Here is a 9,763-nt window from a genome sequence, read left to right on the forward strand (position 1 = left end):
ACTTTATTGATACCTTACCGTTCATACATTAGGAATACATTAATCCTATAGAGAATCCGACATGGTAACGGTACTTTAATACTAAATGCACGGATCTCTTAATTCGTGTGAATAGCATCTGCCCATTTATAGGCACAGACCCCATTCGTTAAACATCACTAACGAATGGGGTGATCCCATTAACAAATGAGCTCTCATTCATTAAATCTTATAACGAATTACCTCTTACTTTAACGAATGAGCTTAGTCTATAATGAATGGACCTTATTCGCTAAACATGCTTAGCGAATGAGCTATATTACATTAAATACAAAGACTAAACTACCCCTAACTTATTCGATCAGCTGCAGATAACAAATCATGCACTAACAGAAAGAGTCAAAGCTTCCCACGAGCATATATCCGGCTACAAAATAAGTTATGGGAGCCATAATATTCAAACCTTGAGTTTCTCAAAGAGATAAATTTATATATGGGCTTGTGTTTGTATTTTAGGGTTAGGGTGTAGCCTACACCGTCCTCGATGCAGCCTACGTCATACTTGGATTTTTTTTTATCAGAATATGAAATAGTAGGGTGCAAGTCTTCTCTTTCCTCAGCGTAGCCTACGACTGTTTGAAAAAATTGTGGGATATCCAGTTTTCAGCCCCTACTTAATTTAATAAATACTAAATCAGAAAAATTCTTTGCTTAGCCGTTTTTGGACGATTTAGAGGTTCATCAACAACGAAGCATTCCAATCACAATATTAATTTCCATGGTTACTCAATCCACTTTAGTTTTTGAAGCTCATCCGATGATGATTTATGACTAAAACCCTCAGTGATCACCACCAAGTGTAGCATTTGTGTAAGAAGCTATTAGATCTAATTTATGATAGGTTATTTGGGATTTAATAATAACATTAAAGTTACAGATTATTCAACTTGTGGATTATCATTTAAACATTAGTTGTGTAATTGCATGGTTTAATTGGTAGTGGTGTTAGTGTAAAACATTAGGTTCAGTTTCACAACCATCACTTGTTTAGATCACTTATAGTGTCAATGTTAATGGTTTTCCAATGAATAAAACTAGGTTAATAGTTAATCACTGAATTTGAATCATAGAGTGGTCACCATCTTCTATAGCAATATTCACAACTTCAATGTAGTCATTTTTGCAATTGTTTGCGTAATCAAATTCTCTAAATTTAGATTTCACAATCATAGAGTGGTCACCATCTTCTATAGCAATATTCACAACTTCAATGTAGTCATTTTTGCAATTGTTTGCGTAATCAAATTCTCTAAATTTAGCTTGAAATCGCGTGTCTAACTAACCTGGATTAATAGTCAAATAGCATTTCTCAATGATTCCCTGCGACGTCACCACTAGTAGGTAGATAATAACTTGTTTAATTTTTTTTTTTGTGCTAACCTTCAAACATCAATCAATCGGAATAAATACATGAACCTTAAGTTAATTTTATATAAATTTTCACATTCATGTACTTATTCCATTTCGATTATTGTTGAAAATTTAATAAAAAATATTAATAAAAATTAGTTTGCAGCTACCCTTACTTGTAAGGGTTTATTTCATTTCGATTGATGTTAAAAGTTTAATAAAGGATATTTATATAAATCAGTTTTCAGCTATATTTAATAGTAAGGGTAAGTAAAGTGTTATACATATATATATATATATATATATATATATAAAAGGGATGGTTCAATAGAGAAATGGAATTACTGCGAGAAAATGAATATGAGCCACTAGTTTTATTTTATGTTTTAAAAAGTTTAAGATTAATTAAGAAACTATAAATGCATCTCTCTCTTCAATTAATATATCTATTAAATTAATATAACTAATCAAAATTGAAAAATATTAAGAATTCATTTATTTTTCTATCCAATTTTTTATCCTACACAAGTACAATTTATTCATACATTAAAATTTATTTCTACCAAAATTTCTTCCAACTCAATATATAAATATCCATCAACATGTAGTTATATTGTGATAAATAATATAAAAAACTATTTTACATGTGTTATCATTAAATATCAACAAAAAATACAACACACACAAAAATATATAGCCTACACTTGTTCTAAGAATAAGAAAACATATAACATACACACAAAATTCATCATTAATAAAATATACACGCACACGAAAGCATAACCTACACATGAAAACTTTATCCTACACAAATACAATTTATTCATACATTAAAAAAAATTTCTATTTAAAACCAATTTCTTCCAACTCAACTTATCAATATCCATCAACACGTAGTTACATTGTGATGAATAATACAAAAACTTATCTTAATATGTTTGCATTAAATGTGAAATATACAACCTACACAATAACATATAACCTACACTTGTTCTAACAATAAGAAAACATAACATGCACACGAAAAACATATAACCTACACACGTGTAGGATATGTGTATATTTGTGTAGTTTGTATAATTTAACTAAAATAATGTTTGGCGGACCGCTAGGGGCTCCGTCCGTCCGGACTAGTGGCCGGCTCGGGCTACCTTTAGCCAATGGGGGCCGCGTACGGAGTACCCGACGTTACTTAGTTGGCCGTTCAAAAAAAATTATGTAGATATATTAATTAGAGATAGATTTATTATGGTTATATTAGTTGTATTAATTGGAGAGAGAGTGTGCATTTATTGTTACATTTATATCTTTTTCATTTATATTTATTGTGGCTAATATTCATTTCTCTCATTTTTCACAGTAATTTCATTTCTTTCTTGAACTTTTATATATATATATATATATAATCATTATACATTATATATAATGAAATTACAATATTCACATTCAGTCTATCGAAAAATGTGAGTGAGGTTTTATAAAGTAGGGAATTGTTAAAGGTGTTTTGAGTGGAGGACAGACAAATGCAGTGATTTTCTGTATATTTGAAAAGTCTTTGTTCACGTTCTATATTTTTTTAATAAATTTTGAATTTTAAAAGTGGTTGTGAGTGAATGAGCGAAAAATGTAATGATGAAGGCATAAAAAAGTATTATTTAATTGAGAATGAGAAAGAAAATGCAGTGTATTTTAGTGTAATTTTGAATTTAAAGATAAAATAAAAGGATATGAATGCTCTAATCGTGTCTGTCTTAAAATTTGTTTTGTAGAAATGACAAACCAAATAAATAGATAACACACAACCCCCCCCACCCCCACCCCACGCCCAAACCTCATTACTATATAACTAACAACTTTGGTGTACCCTATGGGGCCACTTGGCGGCAGCGTATTAGTCCATGAGTTCTTTTTATTGTAACAAAAGTAATGGAAACCAATCGAACGTTAATTTTTTTGTTTCGGTACCAAAACAAACCTGGCAGAAACCCGACCGAATTCGCACAAACACGCCGCCTCAACGCCCATGGTTGAAAACATTAAACTTTTACCAACGACAAATTTTACCAACGCAAAATTTTACCAACCGACATCCCCCCCTCTTTCCCAATTGGTCATTGGTCCACCTCATTTTTCTTACTTTTTCGTTTTTTAGCTTCGGTACCGTAATGAACCTAATCAAAACCCACAGAATTCATGTCGAGTTATCGCCTTAATGTCTAGGACCAACAACTCTTGTTTTTACCACCGCTCAACTTTTCCGACCAAATAAAAATCGTTTTAAATATTTTGTTTTTTTATAAGTTAATATTTTTATATGTTAACTTGACGAATTATTTTTTGGGATTTTAACACTCAAAATTTACCAATGGTATCTATACCGTAACGAATGTATCCAATACCGACTGAATTCGCGTTAACTCACCGTTATAACTGTAAGTCCCTAGACGGGTCTTTCAATATGATATCACAACCTGAGCCTAGAATATTTGAATAGGCTCTGACACCAATTGAAAGTCCCTAGACGGGTCTTTCAATATGATATCATGTGAAATCGTTGTTATGCGGAATCTAACAACGGAAGGATTTGATATAATGCAAACAAACAAAAAGAACAAGTATTTAATGCTTCAAAACACACGTTTATTCAACGTCGGGTGCTTAAGCACTATCGATTACAAACTGAATAATACTTATAGTATTTCTATCTCTTGTCTACGTCCAACCCCAACCAGTTAACATTATACCATATTTATACAAATGCTAACCCTAAGCCCAAAGCTATCAAAAGCCCACCGAGATCCATGTGGATCTCGGTTTACAATACAAGCCCAAAATAATACAATACAAACTACACAAAGTTTAGCCCAACAATCTCCCCCTTGGTTTGTATCTTTAACTTCATTCGTGCTCTAGTATGTTAACATCTGCTTCTTTGTATGCCCCGCGCACAATCCTGTCCGAATAATAGATCCCACCATTCGTGTATATTCCTTAGCGACGAGTTCGTATAGTGGTTCAGAAGTAATCTTAAAGCCACTAAGGATCTTTGTATCAGTTTTGCCAAACTTTAATAAATCCCTTGGATCAACCAGACGATATTGTCCTTGAACAAGTTTTATAATGACAATAGTTGTCTCACAATCATATGTCCAGAACTTCATCCCTTAAAGAGTGCCCTCAGGAAATCTCTTAGAGATTGGAATGTATGTCTCTTTATCAGTTGGAGGTCACATCACATTCACTAAGGTCGTGCTAGTGCGAGGATCACGAAATCCTTTGGCTTTCTTCAGAAATGACTCGGCATTTGTCATGTTGGGGAATCCACGTTCGACCTTATTACTCAATTAATTCCAGAAGTTGATGGCCTTTGGATCATTGTTCGGGTTGTGGTAAGGAGAATTTATCAGATCTGTGAAGTTAACCTTCGTCCACGAACCAAAATTCTTCACCTTCTTATAATATTCAGTGTTACCAGACTTTCTTTTGACCCGCCACATCTGTTTAATCACGTCATAACCCCATTAAACAACGTCCGAACGATCACCATATTTGACAGCAAAGCTTTTGTTGAGTTCAACAACGAACTTATCAGGATGATTAGAAGATACAACATGTTGATTGGAGTTCTTTATTATAAGCATCTTTCCCTGTATTCTCTCAACTTGTTCGGCTGTCTTGGGTGGGGCGGCAAGGTATTGTTCTAGTGGCTCGGAGGCATCAATATTAGAGGTAGGGCGCATGCTGGAACCACTACCTTGATTGTCACCAGTTGTGTTTTCACCACTATCATCACCACTTTTGAATTCATCTCCAAACTTCTGAATTAGATTTTGTTGAAGGTCTAAATATAATGCAGTAAGGCCGCCCATGTTTTCCTGAAGCTCCTGTATCTTTGAATCTTTCTCAGTGTTAGTTGCTTCAAGATCTTGGATCCGTGCATCCTTCACCATCGAGTATTGTTCAAGCTCAAAGACTCGATGTTTTAAGGATTGTACATCAACTGGTTCAGCCTCAAGAGAAATCCCCTTGCCTTTGTCTTGTAAGAATCTGTCTTGCATAGCCATGATATGTGCGATCTTGTAAGCGGCACTTAAACTTTGTTAACCAATCGGTTCAGAAGATCCCGATGGTTCATTGGTTGATTAAATGTGCACTTCAAACTCGAACTCATGTGTTATGTCATCAAATATATGTTCTTGAGTTTGTTGATTAGCAATAGACGGACCTTAATCAACTTGAGCTTTAATTGTAGTGGGCTCAGAATATTTTGATTGGTTGGTTGGGGTAGCATCAGTAACCAGCACACCCGGTCTCAGATCTTTCTTTCGCCTTTTTCTTGGAAAGAGATCGGTAGCTGGTTCTTCTTCAATATCATCATCATGTGTCACGGTGACTGATTGAGGAGGCTTCAATGCAATTGACTGCAGATTTTCTTTAAACACCTTAAAATCTTTCACTTGATCAACAGTAGGTACTGATTGTTGTTCCTGGTGTTCAGTCTCCATGTGTTGTGGTGGAGAACTGTCAAGCTCATCATCATCAGTAATCATCTCATAAGCAGTTGTGAACCTCTGAGCATGAGTCACATGTTCATCAGCAATCGAGGCACTAGGACCAGTAGTAACAACCTCTGTTTCATTGAATCTTCCAAACTTGACCAGATGATGAAGTCCCTTATAGACCACTTTAGCCCCTTTCATAGATTGTTTCATCAACCCAAACGTATTGGGACCCATGGCCTTCATATCGAGCGTCTCTACAGATTTGATTAGTTCAGGATAATGAGAGTCGAAATCATATGTAGAAACCTCGGGTACATCAAAAACATTTCCTTCTTCTTGCCCCTGAGGTTTCTTATCATTTCATCGAACACAAACTTGGAATAATTGTAGTTCCAGCCTATGATCAAAGCAACCACGACCGACATCTGAATGTGGCTTATATCATTAGAACATCCATTTCATCCTGAGAGACACATAAAGAATGTGTGAATCAAGAACCTCCGGTATGGATGAAACAACTTCTTGATGGCTGGAGGGTAGGCCCCCTCATATCCCATTCTCAGAACAATTTCAGCAACAACATCGGTAGAATATTTTGTGGGATAATCGGGTTGGTCACCGAACAACAACACCTTACGAATAATAGCTTCGGAAATAATATAATAGGCTTCTTTTGGATCTTTGATTCAATCACCACAGCTCCCCCATCACCTCTATGATTAATGGAAGCATGATTCCAAAAATCTGTCACCATCTTCTTACAAATAACAGGATTTTCTCGAAAGGCGTGAGAAATCATGCATTTATTTAGCCCCACGATCATTGACTTGAACTCCTTGTGGACTAGAGGAGGATCAAAGAGGCATCCAACAATGTTATGAGTATCAACAAACTTCAGAGGTGCTTGATCAGCCATGACTGCAACAAACGAGTCAAGTTAATAATATATTCATTTAAATATATAATCATTTGTTATATATATATATATATATATTTATAGAATGGACATCTAGATAAAAAAACAGGAACCAGAAACATAAAAATATATACAATGTGAGTACTTATTTGTAAAATAGTCCCAATTGTATTAATCAGGGTATGATTAAATTCGTTTTCGGTCCATAAACTGTGTTTTCTGTCTAGTATATAAGTTTATCTGTCCATAAATTATTTTTCGGTCCAGGAGTTGAGTTTTATGTCAAAAACTGTTCATAAGAAACCCTGCACAACCGAGAACGTGAGTTTTCGGTTAACCAAAAGGGTTCTCGGTCAAAGTTTGACCAAGAACTCTTGAGATCTCTACTGATCACAAGGTTCTCTGGTTGACCAAGGCTTTTCGATCAACCATTACCGAGAAACTGTGATCCCGATTTATCAATGGCCAAAGCCTTTGAAAACACTTTGGATTTCGTCTTGAATTCCGAGTTGTCTTCCCAAAAAACCTAAAACCTCCATTAATCACAAAACCTGCAACATAACACAAACTCATAAAAACACCAAATATATCATAATCATCCATCACAGATAGGATTCACCATCCATTATCATAGAGTAATTAATCACATAACACCATTTAGTCGTATGTATGATTTATCAATGACCAGAAACTCATTCATTGAAGTCTCATGTAACTTTCAATATTCACGATCCATTAGATTGTTATCGGTGAGAGAAAGTAATTATGTAATTTTGAAGGTGATAACCAATAATTCAACATAAGGTGCCTTTTAAACTTCAAAATATCCGACTGGGTCGAAAACCCTGATGGTCCGAAAACACCTATATTACAATCACACTTGGGCCACAACAACTGGGCCAAGTACACACTTACCACATGTCAGGTTTTTAATGATCTCGGATAATAATCCTGATCCATGTTTGAAAAACGATCTCTTAAAGCATTTGTTTCGACAAGAGTATACATGAGGTAAAGATAGAACAAAAAGGAAGTAACAACATAATATAATAAAAGAAAAACAATAATAAATCAAAACAAAATAATTTAACCGCCCATCCTTCTTGAAATTTTAACATATTTTGGGATCGAATTTCAGTTTTGATAAGCAAGCAAAATTTTAAGAAAAAATCCGAACATAAAATCATATTGATTAAGATGTTTTCAGAATGATTCATTTTTAGCATTATTATGACATAGAGAGACAGTTTGATAGCAAGTATTAAGATACTTAGCATGATTTTTATTGCATTAGTGATACCAAATAGGTTCAATTGGGCATAAAGCTTAGATGGACATCACTTATGGACCCTTGATGCCTCCTATCTCTTCTCAAAGCGTATTTGGCTTTCCCATATCACCCCAATTTGACTCCAACCCCGTATTGCTTGATCAAAAGATCTATGCATACAAAATGTTTAAGCTTTAAGATTGAATGCTAGACTTACAAGCCATCCGGACTTACATGGCTTACATTCAGGGTGTTTAGGACTTATTTGAATGCTCCACCCTTGTCGTTCTAGTTTGACCCGTTAAGCTTTTAAAATGCGAATATTTAATAACACAATATTATATATAAATATAAAAAAATTATTCATTTATTTATTTTGACTTAGAAACATAATATTTTTGGTGATCAAGACACTAACGGGCTCGTGTATTACTGGGCAATTGTTATTCTGCCTATCATTCGGAGAGATGTATCTAGAGATATGCACATATCTTCAAAATGACTCTCCACAGTAAGTTTAACAGATTTAGTTTATATCACTTCAACTATTACGCGTCATGGAAAGCTACCATACAAATCAATGACTGTTCAAATGCCTTTTCATCCTAGTGACTTCACACGTTAGGCACACATAAAAAATTTTACTATCGTTTTTCAAAGGTTGGATCAATTTTCATTTAAAAATATTTTGAGCTTCTAAAGACCTTTTAACTGAATAATCATATCCCATATGTTATAGAAGACATTTTAAATTCACTCGCCCCGATCACTTTCTATCTTCAGGTAAATGGCTATCATGTATGTCTACAGGTAGATAGTAGGACCAAACATATAAAAGTACATGTCCCTCGAACTTAAGTAACCGACATATTTTTAAGCGAAAGAATTAAATAAAACACACAACAGTCACCCCAGTCACTTTCAGTCTTTAGGTGAATGGCTATCCCGTATGTCTACTAGTAGATAACAGGACCAAACATATACAAGTATATGTCCCTCAAACTTAAGTAATCGATATATTTTTAAGTGAAATAGTGCAAAAATATATATATTTTTATAAGAACACACGCACACTCTTTTTGTATTTTTTTTAATTTTCACCCCCTAAATTTGTGCAAAACTATTACCAGAAAAGAACTTTTATGTACAAATTTAACCTAAAAAGACTCACTTGTCGAAACGAAGCATTTTTGAGAAACCCTACAAGCACATTAAATCTGGTTGTTCCGACCAGTTTTGTAAATAAGTCCGCCACATTATTATCAGTGTGAACTTGCTCAAGATGAATTAATTTTCGGTCGTAACAGTCATGAATAAAAGGAATTTTGATGTCAATGTGCTTGGTTTTTGAATGCTGAACATGATTTTTAACAATAGCAATAGCAATATCATTATTACAAAAGATTGAAGTATCAAGAAATTCCAAACCGTAATCCAACAATTGATGTTGCATCTCGATAACCTGTGAATAGCAGGTAGACGCAGCAATATACTCAGCCTCATTAGTGGATGTGGACACCATTTGTTGTTTCTTGCATTACCATGAAATGAGTCGATCACCCAAGAATTGACATCCAACAGACGTAGATTTCCTGTCAATGTCATCTCCACCATAATTGCTATCGGCAAAAGCATTTAACTCAAAATCTCAGTTTTTGGGATACCAAAGACCTAGCTTCGGTTGCC

The sequence above is a fragment of the Bidens hawaiensis genome, unplaced genomic scaffold, assembly GCF_021521415.1.
Source record: "Bidens hawaiensis isolate Kalapana, Puna unplaced genomic scaffold, B.hawaiensis_p1.1 tig00040022_1, whole genome shotgun sequence".
NCBI classification, from domain to species: Eukaryota; Viridiplantae; Streptophyta; class Magnoliopsida; order Asterales; family Asteraceae; genus Bidens; species Bidens hawaiensis.